The sequence below is a fragment of the Hipposideros armiger genome, unplaced genomic scaffold (assembly GCF_001890085.2).
Source record: "Hipposideros armiger isolate ML-2016 unplaced genomic scaffold, ASM189008v1 scaffold_414, whole genome shotgun sequence".
In the NCBI taxonomy this organism is placed as follows: domain Eukaryota; kingdom Metazoa; phylum Chordata; class Mammalia; order Chiroptera; family Hipposideridae; genus Hipposideros; species Hipposideros armiger.
Window position 1 is genome coordinate 995,241 of NW_017731764.1, and position 8,267 is coordinate 1,003,507.

Consider the following 8,267-nt stretch of genomic DNA (forward strand, 5'->3'; position numbering starts at 1 on the left):
AAAAAAATCACAGTAAAAGACACATTGCCATTAACCCCCCTCAAAATACTCCCCTTCACTTCGAATACACTTATCCCATCTTTCTTGTCACTTTCTGAAGCAGTTCTGGAAGTCCTCTTTCATGAGTGTCTTTAGTTGCGCTGTTGTGGCTGCCTCAATGTCCTGAATCATGTTGACTTTGGGGAAGAGCCAGAAGTCACACGGTGCCAGATCCGGTGAATAAGGTAAATGAGGACACAGCATAATGTTTTTATTTGACAGAAATTGCCATATACCAGAAGCGATGTGTGACAGGGAGCATTGTCATGATGGAGTATGATTTACGGCACACTTTAAAACCCACCTTCTCTCAACTGTGGCTCACACCCAACTGACTGCACTGAACAAGCTGAAACTTGTCACACACTGTTACTAAGGTTTGACACGCCACTTCCCGTATTGAAGATTCCTACCTTTCCACTGTATGGCACTCGGCAGCAGAATTCATCATATGTTTTGATCACAATGGAAAGGCTCCATGTCATACATTGCTTTTTTTTTTTTTTTTTTACATGTACTGAGAAACCAAAAAATTTGTGTGACTTGCTTTATTACAATGATTCACTTTATTGTTGTGGTCTGGAACTGAACCTGCAATATCTCTGAGGCATGTCTGTAGTCATCACAACTGTGCGATATTGGCAAAATGATAGCCATTGGTCTATGTAGAACAGAATAGAGTGTCCAGAAACAGAGCCACACAGAAATAATAAATTGATTTTTGAAAAAAGTGCCAAGGGAATTCAATACAGAATAAAAAATATTTACAAGAAATGATGCTGGAGCAACTGAACATCCATATAAAAAAAGATAAACCTCAACACATACCTTGCACAACCTGTAAAAATTATCTCAGGATGGATCATAGACTTAAATGTAAAACCTGATACTATAGAACTTCTAGAAGATAGTAAAAAAGAAAATGTTTGTGAGCTTAGGTTCCCAGATAGCAAACAAAAAGAACCATCTATAAAAGAAAAAAATTAAAAATTTGTTTTTATAAAGGATACTATTAAAATAAAAAGAGAACTCACAGTTGGGAGAAAATATCTGCAGTCGATATATATAATAAAGAACTTGTGTCCAGAATTTATAAAGAATTCTCAAAGCTCAACAATAAGAAAACAAACAATTCAATTTAAAAAATGGGCAAAAGATTTGAGCAGACACTTCATCAAAGATATGGGTGGCAAATAAACTCATGAAAGAGACTCAGCACCATTAGACAATGAAAAATGCAAAGTAAAACCATAATAAGATACCACTACATGTCCACCAAAATGGCAAACAACAAACAAACCTACCAATGCTAAGTACTACCAAGGATGCAGATCATTGCTGAGCAGAATACAAAATAATATAAACATGCTAGAAAACAGTTTTAACCCAAGAGAAATGATGGTATATGTCCACACAAAAATCTATATGTGAATGTTTCTAGCTTTATTTATAACAGCCCAAACCTGAAAACAATCCAAATGTTTATCAGCCGGTGAATGGATAAACAAATTGTGGTAGATGCACACAGTACTCAATGTTGATAACGAACTAACTATGAATATACCTAACAATATGGATGAATCTCAAAATCATTATGCTAAATTAAAGAAGCCAGACACCAAAGTATACATTCTATATGCTACAATTTATATGATACCTGGAAAAGCCCAAACTATAGGGAGAGAAAATAATTTAAAAAAAATTTTAAACAAGGGCAATTAAAAAAAAATAACTGCAAACATTTATGTGGTACTTTACTGTGGTGATCCTCACAACATCCTATGGAGTAGATAATAGTTTTATATCCATCTTATAGATAGGAAAATGGCGATCAGAGAGATTATCCAGTTTACTCAAGGCAACACCGTTAGTGACTGCATGTTCTCATATTTGAACCTTGATCTTTGTTGCTTGAAATTTCATGTTGTTTTTTTCCCCTGCTATACTAGTAATTATTTGTCATCCTTGTCTTTCATAATACTTGGTTTCAGCCTCTGCTAGAAAAGTTATAAAGTGGTTTTGTAATAAATAACTTAGATTGTAAATAAGAAATAAGGTCTTATTAATTCTTAATGTTTACATTGTTTCACACATTGGGCACAGTGGACATTCAACTATTTATGAATGAATAAAGAATTACTTGCATTTCCTGACAGGAGAGGTATCACTGAATTAAGAGGGCACATGTTCCGGTAACTATTATTTCACTTGCGGAAAGCATTACTTCACTTGCATATATATGGCACTGCAAGTAGGGTGTGTCTAAGAAGGTAAGGCTTTTCGGAGGCAATTTCTAGTGTGCGCATTACCAAAGCCTCACTATCCATATTTGGGAAAAGGACATAATACTCATCCTTCCTTTTTCATAATTATGTGGATCAATGAGATAGATAATGGATTTGAAAAGTCCTTTGCAAATGGTAAATCAATATATAATTATTGTTAAAATATTTATGTATTATTATCCATATCAAGCTGTTCAAAGTAACAGAGAAACCTTTTTCTCAAAATCTTTATAAGAAAAAGATTTTAAAATCTCATTCCTTTAGTTAATGTTGTGTAATGTTTTCTAGCAATGTTTATAATGTTTTACTAACAATGAAACTCACAAGACCAAACAGTTGTACGTATACTTTATAATGAAATTATGGTCTAATGGAGTTAACAAGCTTCTAGCTCTGGCAGCAAAGACCGATGACAAGGACAAATAGAAAATACATAAGAAAGAAAAATCAGTTCGCAAAAGGAAGTGTTTTAAGTAAATAGTTAAAAGTTTGCTGCTAACATTTGGTATTTACATACAGGAATAAATTAAAGAACCAGTAGTTTTTTGTGGGGTTTTTTTTCCAAAGTATATTCACCATTTGGTCCCCAGAAACTATCCATGTGATTAAGTAATGAGAAAATGGCTTTAACCTGTAATATTCAGAACATACTTTTCCAATGCCCAAATATTTCTAAACAAAGGTATCATACACAAGGGAAAATTAAGTGGTCTGAGTTATAAAAACAATTCCCCCCAAAACCTGAAAACATTTGTCCATCAAGATGTGCTCCGATGTTCACTGCAGCTTTATTTATGGTGGCCAAGACATGGAAACAACCAAAGTGTCCTTCCACAGATGACTGGATAAAGAAGATGTGGCATATATACATAATGGAACACTACTCTGCCATAAGAAAAGATGAAATACTGCCATTTGTGACAACATGGATGTATGTTGAGATTACTATGCTAAGTGAAATAAATTACATAGAATAAGTCAAGAACCATATGATTTCACTGATATGTGGTATATAAAACTGTAAACAACAAAGGAACAAGACAAAGAAACAACAACTCACAGACACAGACAATAGTTTAGTGGTTACCAGAAGGTAAGAGGTGAAGGAGGTGGTAGATAAGGGTAAAAGAGATCAAATATATGGTGATGCAGTGAGAACTGACTCTGGGTGGTGAACACACAATGTGATATACAGATGATGTATTACAGAACTGTACACTTGAAACCTATGTAACTTTACTAACCATTGTCACCCCAATTAACTTTAATTTAAAAAACAATAACAAATTAATATTAGGCCTTCTTTGGATATGCTCATAGTTTCAAGAATTTTTGTTAAAATAATTGCTTATGTATTAAAACATGTAGGACTAAGAAAAGGCAGTGAAGGTGGTTCATTGCAACTTCTGGTTTTTCAAGAGGAAATGGCAGGATCATATTTGGTTAAAGTTTTATACTATGTCCCTGTACAACATCATAAAAGTCAATAAAAACGTGTAAATATTCATTACTTAATTCCTTTAATAATTTTATCTTGTGTGTGTAATAAAGGCGACTAAGCATCACTTTAAATAAAGTTAGGATTTCAGTGTCTAAGGACAAAACTCATCAAGGCTACCAATTAAAGTCTCTAAAACAGCGGTTCTCAACCTGTGAGTCGCGACCCCTTTCACAGGGGTCACCTAAGACCATTGGAAAACAAAAAGATATTTACATTACGATTCATAACAGTAGCAAAATTACAGTTATAGAGTAGCAACGAAAATAATTTTATGATTGGGGGGGTCACCACAACATGAGGAACTGTATTAAGGGGTCACAGCATTAGGAAGGTTGAGAACTGCTGCTCTAAAAGGTTGTTATGCGTATGTTCCAACTTAAAAACTCAAAACATGTAATATTTCAATAAACATGTTAATTGAGCTCAGACTATTACTTCTGAATTATTCTATTTTAATCTCTGAAAAATCTTACTAGCACAATCTTATGAAACATCAAAGTCTGGGAACTCTAAATACACAGACATTTCTCTATAATCGGCTTCATTTCAATGTACAAATTCGTTTAACAGAAACGTCATCTGCAAATGCATACACATGTGATACATGAAGCCACATGTGATACATGAATTTCCATTTTGAAAATGATTTTTCCACCCTAGCTCAGAAACGCCCATTTAAGGAAATCCCACACTGAAATCAAATGTAAGTTTTTTCTTTAAAACTAAGGGACAAGATTCTCCCTTGAGCTCGCGTTTCTCCCCGCACGAGATTTTAATTTGGGGCAAAAGGATAATATTTCTGATTAAATAACAACTATGATAAAGGGGGAGAATTATTTAATGTCAACCAAGTACCGCACTCAACTTTTGAATTTGCTCGGAATCGCGGACGCTACTTGAACTGTAAGGCGCATTTCCAGAGCGTTAAACACCTCGTTAATTAAATCTTAAGGGCAAGGTCCAGCTAAATTTAGTACAAGCAGAAAAACTACCATTAAATAAAACTCGGTTACACCGAGTAGGCACCTCCTTAGACCCGACAATGGAAATCGCCTAGTTTGAGCTCAGCAGGCGCCGCGGAACATCACAACGCCCAAGCAAGGCCCTCCCGCCCCAAGGGCGCCTGCGCAATATCCGCAGTCAGTTATACCCTTCCTCGGCTAGTCAACGCGAATGGTTTTGAAATGACTGTCAGGTCACGCCTCACTTTAAAAATCAGTAGGGATGAAAAGCACACCAGAACGACCACTCACCGAAGTGGTCCTAAATGCAAGCGACAGGATTTAAGCTTCCTCTCGCGACTTATCTGGTGCTGCCGGAAGCGGGACTACCCGCGTCGTTAAGAGAAGGGGCTGATGGGGACGGCGGAGCCTCGGTCAGAGAAGGTGAGGGCGGATCGTTTGGTTCTTGCCGGAAATTGTTCCGCCCGGGGAGATTTCCGTGTGAGACCCGAGGCTGGCGAAGAGGAGGCGTGGCCGAGACTCGCTACTGTAGTAGTGCCTTGCTGTACCTCTATGTGGCTCTGCTGCTGCTGCTTCTGAGAGCAGACCCACGTCCACGCTAACAGCTGGAGTCTCTTGACCAACACCTCACCCCTGCCCCGGGATTACAAGGGGAAACCGAGACCTGAATGGGCTTGGTTATCTGCAGCCGCTCGCCTGACACCCGCAGCCGTGGCAGGTGAGAGCCCCGATTCCAAAGGAGAACTGGGATGCGGAACCCGGTCACCCAAGGTTTGCGGCCGCTTGTGGGCAATTGCTTTGTCTCCTGCTGAGCTCTGCGGAGCTTTAAACACGCGCTCCTCGGGGGAGGGGGGAGGGCAGGTGCCAGAGCGAAAGGCAGCGTGGGCGTGCAGGAGCAGCTACAGCCCCGAGGGTCGTTTCGCGTCTTAATTTCTCCTCCTCCTCCATTGCTTCGCGTTTCATGTCTTGGGTTTGAGATAACCAGAGGTTGCAGCTCAGCTAGAAAGGTACTGCTGGAGCTGCTTCTAGCTGGTACTCCAGACTGCAGTCTCGCTCCACCAAAGTAGGCAGCCTCGAGTTTGGGGACTGCTGCTGTGGGTCGAGATGGCTGTTTTTATTTTCAGTCCTCGTCCTTTATCCCTTTGCTCCTCGCCGCCTATCACCAAACTTCAAAAGAACAAAAAGCTCCATGCGTTGCAGCTTTCCAGAGTGAGGACCGAGGCTACCTACCGGTCACCGCCGCGCCCAATCAGTTGGAGAGCGTGGCATCCTCGCGCGCTCTGAGGCAGAAGGGGCGAGGGTGGTGACCATGGGGTCTTATTGACTAGGCTCTCGACGACTTCCTGGGAGCTTGCGACCTTTGGAGCCTTGTGGCCAACATTTGTTTTGCTCTAGCGTGCTGAAAGGCTTAGCTGTGAAAGTCGGAAGCATGGCTGACTTGAGCACTTAACCATCCTTGCTCTACCCTGGGGTAGGCTTTTGTTTTACTCTTGAAAATTCTTCAATGAAAAATGAAGGTTTTTTTTGTTTCAAGCAGATAATAACGATAGCTACCATTAACTGAATTCTTCTGCGTGCCAAGTGCTTCACATATTTTTCTCATATACTCCTCAACAGTCCCATGAGGTATAGTAGATTATTATTCTCATTTTACAGAAGTTAGGAGAGGCCACGTGTCTCTCCCTAATAAACTTTTGGTAGCATTAAACATTTGAGTCTTTATTAGGAACCAGATTTTTCAGACTCCAAAATCTGTATTTTTAACTATTAAACTGCTACTGTCTTACCATTATGCTTCATCGTTTTCTGTTTTTTCACTATTATTGGCAGTGGCTGAAAATATTCGTTCACTAGATATTTGGTATGCCTACGTATGTGTCTAATGAAAGACAGACATGGTATTTGTTTTCATGAAACTTCAGTATTGTGATGCAGAATTAAGTAATTCAGAAACCAGAATTTTTTACTTGCTGTAGCTTAGGCTTGTTTAAAGCAGTGCTTAACCTGATGTGCGTGCGGAAGGTTTAGAATTGTGCAATCAAACCTCACTATTTAAGCTTTAAACTCCTACAGCTTGCATGGTAGTTGTTGTGAGGGTATTACGCTGAACAATTGGTGGAACATTTATAGATCACCAAAATAAGTACTATGTACCAATTAACAACATATAAATAGTATTCTGGAACAATTAATTTTCTTAAGTAGAAATGATATCGTGGTTATGTAGGAGGATGTCCTTATTTTTGGAGATGCATACTAAAGTATTTAGAGGTGAACTGAGTGTGTTGATGTCTATAGCTTACTTTCAAATGGTACAGTATGTATATGTGTATATTAATAGAAGTAAATATGGCAAAATGTTAGTAATTTTTTAGTCTAGTGGTGGACATGGGTGTTTATAGGGAACTATTTCAACTTTTTTCAATATTTAAAATTTTTCGTAATAAAAAGTTGGGGAGGAAAACCCTAACTGATGGAAACATTATTTTATTAAATTTATTGGGGTGACATTGGTTAATAAAATTATGTAGGTTTGAAGTGTACAGTTCTATAATAAATCATCTGTATATTTCATTGTGTGTTCACCACCCAAAATCAAATCTCCTTCTGTCACCATATATTTGACCCCTATACTCTTGTTTACCTCCCTCCACCTTCCTTACCCACTAGTAACCACCATACTGTTGTCTGTGTCTATGAGATTTTGTTTGTTTTTTTGTTGCTTTCAATTTTATATTCCACATATGGTCAGGTCATATGGTTCTTGACTTTTTCCATCTGACTTATTTTGCTTAGCATGATAATCTCAAGATTCAGCCATGTTGTTGCAAATGGCAGTATATCATCCTTTCTTATGGCTGAGTAATATTCCACTATATATATATGTACCACATATTCTTTATCCATTCACCTATCAAAGGACACTTCAGCTGTTTTCATGTTTTGGCCACCATGAATAATGCTGTAATGAACATAGGGGTATGTATATCTTTACGAATAAATGTTTTCAATTTTGGGGGGGTTGATACCCAGGAGAGAGATTGCTGGGTCGTATAGTAATTCTATTCTTAATTTTTGAGGAACCTCCATACTGTTTTCCATTGGTGCTGTACTGATTTTCATTCCCACCGGCAGTGTATGAGGGTTCCTTTCTCTCCACAGCCTCTCCCACACTTGTTATTACTTGTCTTGTTGATAATAGCCATTCTAACAGGTGTAGGCTGGTATCTCATTGTGGTTTTGATTTGCATTTCCCTAACAGCTAGTGAAGTTGAGCATCTTTTCATATACCTGTTGGCCTTTTGTATGTCTTCTTGAAAAAAATATCCATTCAGGTCCTCTGCCCATTTTTTAATTGGATTGTGGTTTGGTTTTTTTCATGTTGAGTTGTATGAGTTCTTTTTTATAATTTAGATATTACCGTATTTGCCGGCGTATAAGACGACCCCCTAACATTTCCACTCAAAATACAGAGTTTGT

General features: G+C 38.2%; 2 protein-coding genes across 21 annotated transcripts in view; one reads left to right on the forward strand and one right to left on the reverse strand.

Moving 5' to 3' along the window:
• GIN1 (gypsy retrotransposon integrase 1) overlaps positions 1–5,183 on the reverse strand; it is a 29,392-nt gene extending 24,209 nt beyond the window's left edge. Inside the window, exon 1 of the mRNA XM_019664036.1 lies at positions 5,079–5,183. The gene's annotated coding sequence lies outside the window, so the exon portion shown is untranslated. The remainder of the gene's footprint in view (positions 1–5,078) is intronic.
• An 89-nt stretch (positions 5,184–5,272) lies between these two features.
• PPIP5K2 (diphosphoinositol pentakisphosphate kinase 2) overlaps positions 5,273–8,267 on the forward strand; it is a 62,018-nt gene continuing 59,023 nt past the window's right edge. For 9 of the 20 annotated variants that reach the window (XM_019664021.1, XM_019664025.1, XM_019664029.1 and 6 more), the window contains exon 1: positions 5,273–5,505. The gene's annotated coding sequence lies outside the window, so the exon portion shown is untranslated. Of the gene's footprint in view, positions 5,506–5,539; positions 5,559–6,395; positions 6,414–8,267 lie in introns of those variants that run through there. The other 11 variants (XM_019664015.1, XM_019664020.1, XM_019664019.1 and 8 more) reach the window with 8 other exon arrangements.